Genomic DNA, 12,552 nt, shown 5'->3' on the forward strand with positions numbered 1-12,552 from the left:
CACAGCTTGTCAGTGGCGCTGTCATCCCATTGTAGATGCATCTTGAATTTGTGTGCGATGAACTGCACACTCTCAAAACCATGTAAGGCCCGGTGATCAAAGTCAATGAATTCAACATGTGACAACAGCTCATCGCCTAGTTGAAAGTTGGTCTTGAGATATTTCACAGTTGCCACGTAGAAAGAGATCACGGCACTGTAGAACTTACTGACATCCGTGTCACCGACGTCACCATTTTCAATCAGATTTCGCAGCTTGCACTGAGTTGTAAAGCCAGTGAATATCTGCTTGTTTGGCTTGACCTCACTGCAGTCGATGTGCATTACATTGCTATGTTTCTGTCATTCTACAAGATCAATAAATTTCTGCATCAAATTTTTGAGCATATTTTCCATCTGACTATGCATGACATGAATGCAGGGGTCCTCACGTTGAAAAAAAGTTCAATTCAGTGAATGATGGCAATACAGCCTGGTAAAAGAATAGATGCACTTCAGACATATGGGTTTGGAAATTGTTACATAGTCTCTTGAATTGTGGGTTTTGCACTGGCCCATTTGTAGCTTTCGTAGCAAAGTAACTTTTCGTAGCAAAGTAACTTTTCAGGGCAGGAAACTGCTTCAGGACCCTTTCAATCGCAGTTTGCAAACTCAGCCAGCGAGTTGAGACATGTTTGAGAACGGCTCTGTATCCAACGTCACAAAATCCACAGTAGCTAGCTAACTAATTCTTCCTCTTACTTGACTTGTCAAAATAATAGAACAGATCAGTAGCTAAATCTTCAACATCAAACGCTATGCACTTAGTAAACCCACTACCCCCTTTCTTGGTTGCATTTATGAATGATATGACAAGGACATCCTGCTATATAGATGTCTGGATTTTCCTGCAGACGCCTGGTTTTTACTGAATTTCGGTACCCCATGTTGACCGATGCATTGTCCATTTCAAAAGAAATGCAATTATTCCAGGGGATGCCATGTTCTGTCATTACATTGTTGACTTTGGAGTAAAGTGTCTCAGCATCTCCAGCATTTGTAGAGCACATGTTCAAAAACTCGTGCAAGACTCGAGTGTGATACTTTATGTCAAAGAGCCGTACAGTCACTGGGTTCATTTTTTTTGAGACCAAAGTCGTTGCTCCCACCCATGCCCATTGAATATGGACCTTCTTTCATTGATGCAATAGTAGGTGCAAGGAAATGTGGTGCTACTGCATCATTAATTATACAGGATGTCTGTCGCAGCGGAGGCATAACCTGTAGCGATTTCACTGTCTGGAAAGGCAGCTCTGACTAAAGGCCTGATGTGGTTTGCTGTGGCAATTGGTAAATTGTGTTCCATGCGAAAATTAGAAAATAAAACCTTGGCCTTGATCATCTTCTCTTGCAATGGTGAAGCGTTTGGTAAAAAGGTTTGCAACAAAGCCATGTCCACCGTGGCTTGTTTTTTCTCTCTGTGCTCCTCGCCGTTGATGTGACGTTCAACATCTGTCCGTCCTCGGTGAGCAGTTTAGAGATCTTTTGCAAATGTCACAGAAAAATCTGTAGACATCCAGTTTGTCTCGACGAATGTCTCCATATTCAGGGGACGACTTTATCCATTCACTGTTGGATGTGGTTTTATATGTGTGCGCACCGCTTAACTTCCGTTTCGACATTTTTGCTAGCTGTTGCAAACATCAAGTTGCACAAGCTGTAAGCCCGCCGTTGACGAGCAAGATCGAGGAACGTGTCTGATTGGCTAAAGTAACGTTCAACCAATTAGATGTAGTAATGCTCAACCAATTAGATTTTACCTTGTTCATGTATCTGACACTAACAAATCAAATCAAACCAAGTAATAAACTAAACTATAGGCTATTTCGTTAATATGTTTATAGAGCTTTTTCCCTTGCTATGTGTGCAGCTAGCGAGTTCTGGGTGAAATTTTGCGGGATGCTTGAGATTTCTGAACCTATATGTGTGAGACCGTGAGATGGGGTCTCAATGCGTGAGTGACCTCAAACAGCCGACTGCCGTGGATTTTGAGCAGGTGGGAAATGCAGCATTTTTATCTAGGGGAATGTCCAAAGAAATACTCGACCCCGTCATCAAGCAGTGATAGTGTAAGTGTAACGGCCAAGGATGTGTAGACTCACTAGCCTTTGGCTAATGGGTCCGACCCTTTAGCTGACTGGTTAGCGCAGTCGCCCGTGGTGCGGGGAACCCAGGTTAGATTCCCGGCTTCCCCTGTGAGAATTCAGGGGGAAGCCGGGAATAGGCTAGCGAGTCTACGCAGCTGTGGCTGTTACACTACGCCAGGAATGTATTGTGTATTTCCGGGTTACTTGGGTTGTGTACGTCTCTAAAAAAAAAAAGGAAAAAAATCATTTATGCACTAGAGGAGCACATGTTGATGTTGACAAGGCTCAAATAATTGTTTTGATTGTTGGTAGGCCCTGTGATGGCCTGGCGGCCTGTCCAGGGTGTCTCCCCGCCTGCCGCCCAATGACTGCTGGGATAGGCTCCAGCATCCCCGCGACCCTGAGAGCAGGATAAGCGGTTCGGATAATGGATGGATGGATGATTATACTGAATGACGACAAGGTAACAAGAGAGACGTACACAACCCAAGTAACCTGGAAGGTACACAGCACATTCCTGGCGCTAGATTTAAGGTTCATTTTGTATTGAGACGGTAATGGATCGTTGACCTGAATTTACCCGGTTCCGTTGATAGATACTACTGTCGGAGATGGATATAGCCTCAATGGTGATTAAATTGGGGGGAAATGGACAATGATGAATGGTTTCAAAGATGCTAGATGCTTGTTCTTTGTCTTCATTCCAACAAGTGGCCATTTTGAGAAAATGACGCATATCCATTTTCTACTGCGACACAAGTAGACGAATATTACGGAGTAAAAGTTCACCATTATGATTTAATTTTAAGATTTGGCACAAACTTGTGGAAATGTTGGTTAAGAAAAATTGTTAATGCTAGGCAAACAAGTAAAAAGTATTAGCAATTGACTCTGCGAGCCGTATTTTGCTTTGGAGAGGAGCTGCACTCGACCCCGGTGGACGAGTGGAAGCTGGGCGAAACTCACTGTTCAAAGCAGAAAAGAGACTGAACTTGGTATATCTCTGTATCGATTCTTACACACTGTGTGGGCTTTTTAACCAATCAATCTCCGAGTTGTCAAATTCAACTATATCACTCCAAACGAAAGCTGGCCAAACAGGCTATAATGAGGACTATTTGAGGAGGTCTGAATGGAGGAAAAGTGGTCTCAGAATTTACTCCACCATCAGTCTTGAACAAGGGCTAAAATAATTAGGAGATAGAAATTGTTGGCTTGTGCAAACTTCCTTTCTACCATTGCAGAAAGAAAAAAAAAATGAAATAATGTGTGTGAGACAAAGGCAAGAGACCCCCACAGGGTCTGGGTCCTCGCTTCCTGTCAGAGTATTCCTACGGGGTTTCACATGACAAAACACAGAGTTGTTTTGTCCCCATGCCTGTCATGATACACCCCCATAACCAGAGACTGTGTGTATTTCTGTGTCTGCATGCGTGTGGCAGTGTGTGTGCGTGCACGCATGCATGTGTGGATATGTGTGTGTGTGTGTGTGTGCATTTTCATGTGTGTGTATTAGTGTGCCTCTCTTATTTTTGTGCTGGTATGTTGTTCCCTGTCTTCCCTGTCAGCTCATAGCCTGGCACCTGCTCTCATGTTCCTAATTAGTCTCATTTAATTAATTATATTCTACTGCACATCTCCTCTCTGTTCTCACGCACTTTCTTTCTCTCTCCCATCCGCTCGCCTGTTCTGTCTAGTTTAAACTAGGAGAATACATCTTCTTCTTCATGTGATTCCTATGTTCTCATGTACAGTATATTACAGTGGCATGGTGGGAGTCCTGTGAACGGTGGATGGGTTTGCCGCTGCAGAATTTATCATGGTGAAAAACAAAGCGTGTAAGACAAATCTGACAGAACACGTGAAGGGTGGGGCGGAGGAGAGACCTCGTTCCTTTAGCACTAGATTACAGTTTGACGAGATGCATCTTGTTATTTTTGCAACTCATCATTGAAATTAGTGTCTTATGGGCCTTTTGCTTCATTTGGGAATCTCACGCCAGCAAAGAGCTGACTTTCAGACCAAATGTCTTCAGTAAGCTGCAGGAAAACAAGTCAAGTTTCAAGCACTGTGGGTAAACAGAAATCAGGAAAGCACTTTCCCTGTGACAGTTGGCCTAAGCACCTCTTTCTTCTCCGTTACCTCCTTTATTCCATTTGTCAAGTTCACTTGGGTTGTATGCCAGTGTTGTCCATTAGGGGTATTTTCTCTGTGCTTAGCACTACAGTAAAGGTGGCGTACAGAGCGGGGTGAACTGACTGAAAAGAGGAAAGGGAAAGAGAGAAAGTTAAAAAAAAGAAAAGCAGAGAGCTAGGTCCTGTGGGGAATGACTCAATTCATCATTATTTAGAAACAACATAAAAGTTCTTTTTTATTTTTGCTCTTTTAACTCTACCCTTTGTGGTCTTTTTTTAAAACACTGTGTTGCTTGCACATAACTGGCAAGAAGAGATATGTACAATTAGTTTTACATAACCAATAATATCAGACACTCGAATACAAACCATGAAAACACCTCTTCATTACAGATTAGGTACGATAATACCGTCAAACCAGGTGACACTAGCAAGGGGGCATCCAGGGTGCACCGCCCATCAATGAATTCACTCCGACAACAACCCAGTGGAAACAGCATTGAATGTCACTTCCTGATGTCGGAGGAGGGTGTCCGCCGATCCAACACAGCCTCCCAGCTGCCCCCCCATCCCGTCTTTTCCACCAGAGTATCCTGGGCTTGAAGAAAAGGCGTGGTTAATAATTCAGAGCCTTGATGAACGCCATCCAACACCACCACAAAAGACAAGATCAAACTTTGGGCAGACTGCAGAGCGATAGTGTTTCTCAGTGCAGCCACGCTGTACGTTGACCATATGGGCATCATAATCACCCGCGAGATGAATCAGCAGATTCTTGATCTGGCGCCCAAAATCACACGACACCTTAATTAGCATGGTGTTGATATCGCCCTTCACAGCACTAATTTGTCACCGCCAAACAAAACAGCTTCTGGCAGGCACTGTTCCGTTGAATTTGGTTGACACTGTTGCAGAAACTGTGAGATGGAATGTGAGAGGTGACAAATATCTGGATTAAGTGAACGAAATTCTCGCCTAACAGGTAGCAACTTGGCAGAGCATTGCATCTATTAAGAGAAACTTCATATTGAATCTTGATTCTTTTTTTCAGAGGCGTATCAGAACTGAGTTTTCTGACTGAACAGATTAGTATACTTCGTTCTTAAAACATATTCCCCAAACGTATCGACCACATTGTGAGATGGCTAAGCTGGCTCCCCAATGATCATTCGTTCATTCATTCATTAGCCAAACTGCTTATCCTTACTCAGGGTTGCGGGGATGCTGGAGCCTATCCCAGCAGTCATTGGGCGGCAGGCAGGGAGACACACTGGACAGGCCGCCAGACCATCACAGGGCCCCCACACACACACACACACACACACACACACACACACACACACACACACACCTAGGGACAGTTTAGTATGGCTGATTCACCTGACCTCCATGTCTTTGGACTGTGGGAGGAAACCGGAGCACCCAGAGGAAACCCACGCAGACATGGGGAGAACATGCAAACTCCACACAGAGGACGACCTGGGACGACCCCCAAGGTTGGACCTTCTTGTTGTGAGGCGACCGCGCTAACCACTGCACCATTGTGCCGCCCATATGATGATGTGATTATACCAGTCTTTATCAGCAGAGAAGAAAAAAAATGTCATTTTGGGTTAGCTATGCCTTACACATTACATTTGCAGTCATGGGTAAAGTAGGTTTGACCATGTGTACCAAATGAAACGCTGTCCCCAAAAAGATGTAAATAATTGCTGCCCTTATCAGGAAGCGTTTGCCACCATGAAGCGCCGAGTTGAAAAGGTCAGCCGTGTTCTGCATGCCGGCTCTTAAGTGGTTTATTAGCATCGGGACGACATATTCCGGAGACACGCGGGGACATAATTACCTGGATAAGGTACCGATGAATACAGTATTTGGGGGAGAAGGCAAGGTTGGTTGGATATTGGCTTTGTCTCCATTAACCTGGAGCACGGTGTTAAAGGATCTGTTTGTGGAGAGAAAATGACAGGGAGCTGGGCTGACAGGGCTGGACTGAGACAGTTAAAGGCCCCTCACTGCATAGGATAATTAATAAATAAAATACCAGGGGAGCCCCTGCCATGCCTTCGTCTATGACAGGGGCTGTCTCCAGTGCGCTAAAGCATTAAATGACCAATTTCTGTCAGACTAACTTCCACCACGCTCTCTCTCCCGCTCCCTCTCCCGCTCCCTCTCCCTCTATTCCTGCCTTTCTCTTTCTCTCCCTCACTCTCTTTTCGCTTGTCTCCCCATCCGCACAACACTCTGTAACCTATCTTGCCATTTTTCTTCTACCTCTCTCTCTCCCTCTTGTCCTCTCTCCCTCACTTCCTCGTTTTCCGAAGTGGGGCTACTTTGCTCTCTTTGCACTGAGTTTTTCAGCGACTGATGGCTCTAGTTCATTTCTGCTGAATTAATTGGTCCCTGAATGAATTCTGTTGACAGGGCAATTCATCATGTGTTTGGCCTGACAGTGACTGGGTATTGGGATGAAGAAGCGGTGGGGTGGGGGGGGAGTGTAAGGGAAGTGTGTGTGTGTGTGTGTGTGTGTGTGTGGGTGGGTGGGTGGGTGCAGTGGATGGAGTGGTGTGGGGAGCTACGCAGAGGTGGTGGGGGTTGGTGATTCTGGCCTCCCACTGTCTTCCCCCTCTTCCCCTCTGCGCCTCTTATTCGTCTTTCTTATTCCTGCCTGTCTTGTAGAGCCTCGGCAGGCTGGGTAGTCTTGCTGCAGATCCTAGTCTTTCACCCGTATGGGTTCAGCTATTTTAGATGAGCACAATGCCCCTCATGCAAGATCTTTTGTCAGACAGCAGTTGACCTTAAACTTGAAGGGGAATAACAGGTCATTGCTGCCCTGTTATAAACATTTTGGCCTGTTTTCCCTTACTTTTCCCCCAAACTTTTATTGGCCACGCACACACACACACACACACATGCACACACACACACACACACACACACACACACACACACACTTATACACTCTTTCTGTTCCCCCTCATCCCAGAGCTCCTCAGCTCTTTTGCAGAGTGACATAATCAGGTGGTGAGGCATATTTCGTTAGCGCTTAATTACACAATGTGTCGCACAATAGCCACTGAAAGGGATAATTTAGCTCCTGCAGGAAAATTAGCCCGGGCCACTGAATGATCTAGCAGGGATGGGGATGGTGTGTTGAGAAACACATCTCTCTGGTTAAAGCCGCTTGTTATTCTAATTGTACAGTACAGCGTGCGAAGAGCGAGCGTTCCTCCGAGCTCGAGCAAGGAGAGAGCGTCTTTAAACTGTGTTCAGTCAATCAATGCTCACTCATTAGAAACATCACAAAGTCATGTTCCTGTCGCTGGGCTGGTCTCACCCGCCGACAGTGAAAATAACCTCATAATCGCCATTCTGTCAAGACGGGGATCATCAGAGACTGGGGCTTGAACTCTCCGGCTCCCGAGCCAAACTGAAATAATCTTAGTGTGGACTGATTTTTATGTGTCAGGTCAAGAAGGGCATTTTTGCAGGGTGCATTTTCACACATTGCAATGTATTGTTTTGGTTTATAGTACAGGTGAGGTTAGCTAGCTTTCGAAGCCTCACCATGGATCAAGTTGATAAACACCTATAGGGGTGATGTGCCCTTGCTCAGGGTCTTTTCAGCAGCATGAGGATCGTTTTCAAAAATGGCTTTTCTGCACAATCTACCACAGCGTGCTTATTCACGACATTCGTATTTATATGAGGCCGAAATATATTCAATATACTATAAGTAAAATGTAGGTCATTTTCACTATCCAGTAGAATCAACATCTGTTTTATGCTATACATCCTTCCGTTTAACCAATAGAAGCTGTGTTACGGTACTTTCTCTGCCCAAATCAAATTCATTTGGATTATTAATGAAGAGCTAACGAAGATGATGTGGCGAACAATGCCGCGCCCCCGCGCAGCCACTAATTAAAGCAGCCACTAATGAGGGCTTGTTGATTGACACAGCAGGGTTGGCCTCTTCCCCTCACCGGCATCAACTATGACAGCCACATGATGAGGCTGATGACAGGCTCCCATGCAGGCAGATGACAGGACGTCACCGCCAGACCACCGTCACTCCCCGTCTCGGAAACAACACCGCACGGCTGTGACTCGTGACGCCTCGAGAAAGCATTAAAGCACCTCAGCTCCATGGATGTTCGCACAAAGAGCATCGTGTACTAGCTGTTTACGTTGTAAATGTGGTTATATTATCTCACGGGCAAGTAATTTCCGGTTTACGATAAAGCAGGATTCCTTATGCTATTTGATGCTGGTGCTGAATGTAATTGCTGAGACTGTATACCTCAGATCTGCCGGGGGGTGGTCTGCTGGGGATAGATACCATTCACTGACCAGCTCTTTACCGTGAATTGTTTTATATCACTGCATATATTATTATTGACAGACGTGTACTGTGCCAAGGAGGCCTGGCTGTAGGGCATCACCAAGCCAAGTTGACAATGAGAGTGAAGTGTTTTAGTAAATCTTTCCTGGGGCCCATGACCCCCGTGGCAGGGCCCCTTTGTATGGGGTTTGAGAAGCCGATAGGATGACAGGTGCTTTTCGTAATGCCTAGCTGATGAGAGCCAATCAGTGAGCTCCATTCTGCTGGTGTGTGTCTCTTCTCCTGTTGTTGTCATCTGGCCCACTAAAGTAAAGATGAGCTTGATTGACAGATGCATCCGAGTTCACAGTTTATTGGTTTCTACGAGAGAGCCAGATATGCCAATTTAGACAGAGAGTGACAAAAAGTTCCTGTCTAAATGGAATAATTTTACCACTGGGAATTCTCAGCTGGGAGAAGAGGGAGTGCGAGTGCGAGTGCGAGTGTGTGTGTGTGTGTGTGTGTGTGTGTGTGTGTATGTGTGTGTTTTTATCTTTTAACAAGGCCTGAATGACAAACACATAGGACAGTTAGGGGCTGACAGAAACAGCAGCTTTTGATGCTTCACAGGGGATCCATGAAATAAACAATAGGCAGAGGAAGCAGAGAAATTGAATTACAACTGGCTAGGATTGTGTGTTTGAGGGTAGAGAGTACAGAGAAAGCAAGCAGCAGTGTGGTATGGAACGAGAGAAACCAATGCATCATTAAATATACTGGAGTCTGAGGCTGGAGAAACACATTCCTACTCTCATAGTTCACTCTGTTCCTCTTCTCTCCCTCCTCAGTCACTCTCTCTCTCCCCCCTCAGTCTCTCTCTCTCTCACTCTCTCTCCCCCCTCAGTCTCTCTCTGTCCCTCTCTCTCCCCCTCTTCAGTCTCCCTCTGTGTGTGTGTCTGTCTGTCTGTCTGTCTGTCTGTCTGTCTCGCTCTTTCTAGCTGTCTGTCTTTCTCCCTCTCTTTCTTTAACACACACACACACACACACACACACACACACACACACACACACACACACACACACACACACACACACACACTTAAACTGACATATCTGTGCAAATACAAACATGCACTTATATACATAGACTGCCTCTATTGTCTATTGGTCAAAATGCTTGTTTTATTAAAAAAAGAATCATTGTAATGTGCTAGGGTAACATATTTGATAAAATGTGTGTCTAAACACACACACACACACACACATCACACATGCACGTCACACACAAAATACACACACCATCTATCTTGTTTACTTTTAGAAAGAGTCAAATGTTTGTGTTTCACACTATTGCATACACACATACACGCACGCACGCACGCACACACACACACATTCACACAGAAAACACACAGTCTATCTTGTTTACTTTTAAAGAGTCAAATGTTTATGTTTTGCACTATTTCAGACACACACACACACACACGCAGAGTACTGTGCACCCTTTATGTACTTCATATGTGAGGCCATAACCCGTGTGAGTGGCTGCTGTAGTCTTGTTCATAAAACTAAACATCAATACCTGAGCAGCAGGCACACTCCCTGGGAACCTTGAACTCTGAATCATTTTCTTATGGGGTTAATAATGAGGGGACACCGAGTCAACGACTGACATATAAAAGAATTTATTTCTCATGTGCACAAAAAGAATTGGGAACAAAACTGGAACGGAACAATGATTGAGGCCACAAGGCTTTTCTTATAGATTTTCATCAGGAATCCTTTTTACGTCCGTGACATGTCTCCTGTATCATCTTTACAACAGCAGAGGACCCACACCTTCCCAGGTGCTCCGCCATCTACCGTAACACCAGCTCCTCTCCTTTTCTGTCCCTCGTACTGGATATGACAGTGGCTCGCCCTCTGAAGGCGGCGCGCCTGCCATCTAATTTTTCAGGTGTGTTGACTACATGTAGAACAGAAATAGGCAAATCCCAAGTGTCATTTGTGGAGGATAGCCTCTTCCAAAGAGAGGTTAGGCTGCAGTCTGTGTCTCTGTGATCTGGCGTATGCAGCAATGTCAGCTAAATTGGAGTTAGGTGGTGTACTTGCTCGTGTTTGAGTAGAGTAAACCTCATCTTGGACGCGTTAAGAGATGCACTGGTATTGGGGAGGGAGGGGGAGAGCGACAGAGAGTTGGGGGGGTGAGTGTGTGGAGAGAGAGAGAGAGAGTTGGGGGGGTGAGTTTGTGGAGAGAGAGAGTTGGGGGGTGAGTGTGTAGGGAGAGAGAGTTGGGGGTGAGTGTGTGTGGAGAGAGAGTTGGGGGGTGAGTGTGTGGAGAGAGAGAGTTGGGGGTGAGTGTGTGGAGAGAGAGAGAGAGTTGAGGGTGAGTGTGTGGAGCGAGAGAGAGAGTTGGGGGGTGGGTGTGTGGGGAGAGAGAGTTGGGGGGTGAGAGTGTGGGGAGAGAGTGAGCGTTGGGGAGTGAGTGTGTGGTATCAGTGTGGATGTGTATGTCTGTACATAAGAGGCACAGAACACAATAAACTGGATGAACATAACGATCACAACATCTACTGAGAGCAAACGAGACAATATCTTTGATTGTTTCCAAGGAGTTCAGTTTGATCAAATTTTCATTTCAGGGAATGTGGGACAAGACTTAGAAATATCAGACTGAGCATTTGGAAGAAAGAAAAAAAATCAAAACAGAGGTTTTATGTAATTTGGGATTTTGATGCATTTTCCCATCATTCCCTCTGAAGACCTTGGAAATTACTTGTTCTGAGCCCAACAACTAAAGAGGATACAGAAAGCCATTTAAATGATTGCATAGTGACATAAACATCATGATGTAATCATGAAAACAAAATAAAAAAAAACCCAACAAAAAAAAAAAAAGACAACCTAGGTGGTGTTAGCTTCTGTAACCTGCTACAAATCCACAGGTTATACAGCTGTTGTGCCTTCCTGCAGAAGACAACAATACATTAAGACACAAATGTAATGATTTTTTTTTCAGTATATCTACAAAGGGAGCCAGTACATTATTGTGATACTGCAATGGTGTGCGTGATCTTATTTACAGAGAATTGTCTTCACATTATACACAAATCCTTCTACAAAGCAGCATTTGTAGCAAATGACGGCATATTAACCCACTGAATTTCACCTTTTTCATTAGTTATTATATGCATCTTGTTGTCTGCCTATTTAAAACCACCACATACATGTTCAGTGTTGACTACTTGTTTAAAAGATAATACTGTTTTATTTATGCTTACATATACTGTAAATAAAATATTAAATATCAAACTAAGTCTTTGGCAAATGTAGTAAAAAGTACATTCACAAAATATTTCTAAGCACAAAATGGAACAAGTGATTTCTTTCAGTCCTTGTGGAGTGTTGAACTTGATTATGAACGATGATGGTAAGTACCTAATCATAAAGGCAATTAATTTTATTCAGCAAGTTTTAATGTTGAAAAGACGAGTTTGTAAGGCCATTTCTGAAGCCACTTTACAGTTGGCTTGCTCAACTGTGTAGGCATCTAGTGGTAGGACTAAGTTACTGAATGAATAGTATAACCCATAGCTATATAGCTATATATATATATGTGTGTGTGTGTGTGTGTACGTATAAATGTACATATACGCACGTATATACATATATGTATGTATATGTATATACGTGTGTGTATATATACATATAAACGTATAGACATATATATGTATATACGTGTGTTTACGTATATATACATACACACATATGTATGTCTATGTATCTACGTGTATATATACACACATATGCATGTATATATGTACATGCATATGTATATATATATAGCCTATATACACACACATATACGTGTGTATGTATATATATATATATATATATATATATATATATATATATATATATATATATATATATATATATATATCACGGATTACAAGCCCTTCAGTAGC

The sequence above is a fragment of the Lampris incognitus genome, chromosome 13 (assembly GCF_029633865.1).
Source record: "Lampris incognitus isolate fLamInc1 chromosome 13, fLamInc1.hap2, whole genome shotgun sequence".
NCBI classification, from domain to species: domain Eukaryota; kingdom Metazoa; phylum Chordata; class Actinopteri; order Lampriformes; family Lampridae; genus Lampris; species Lampris incognitus.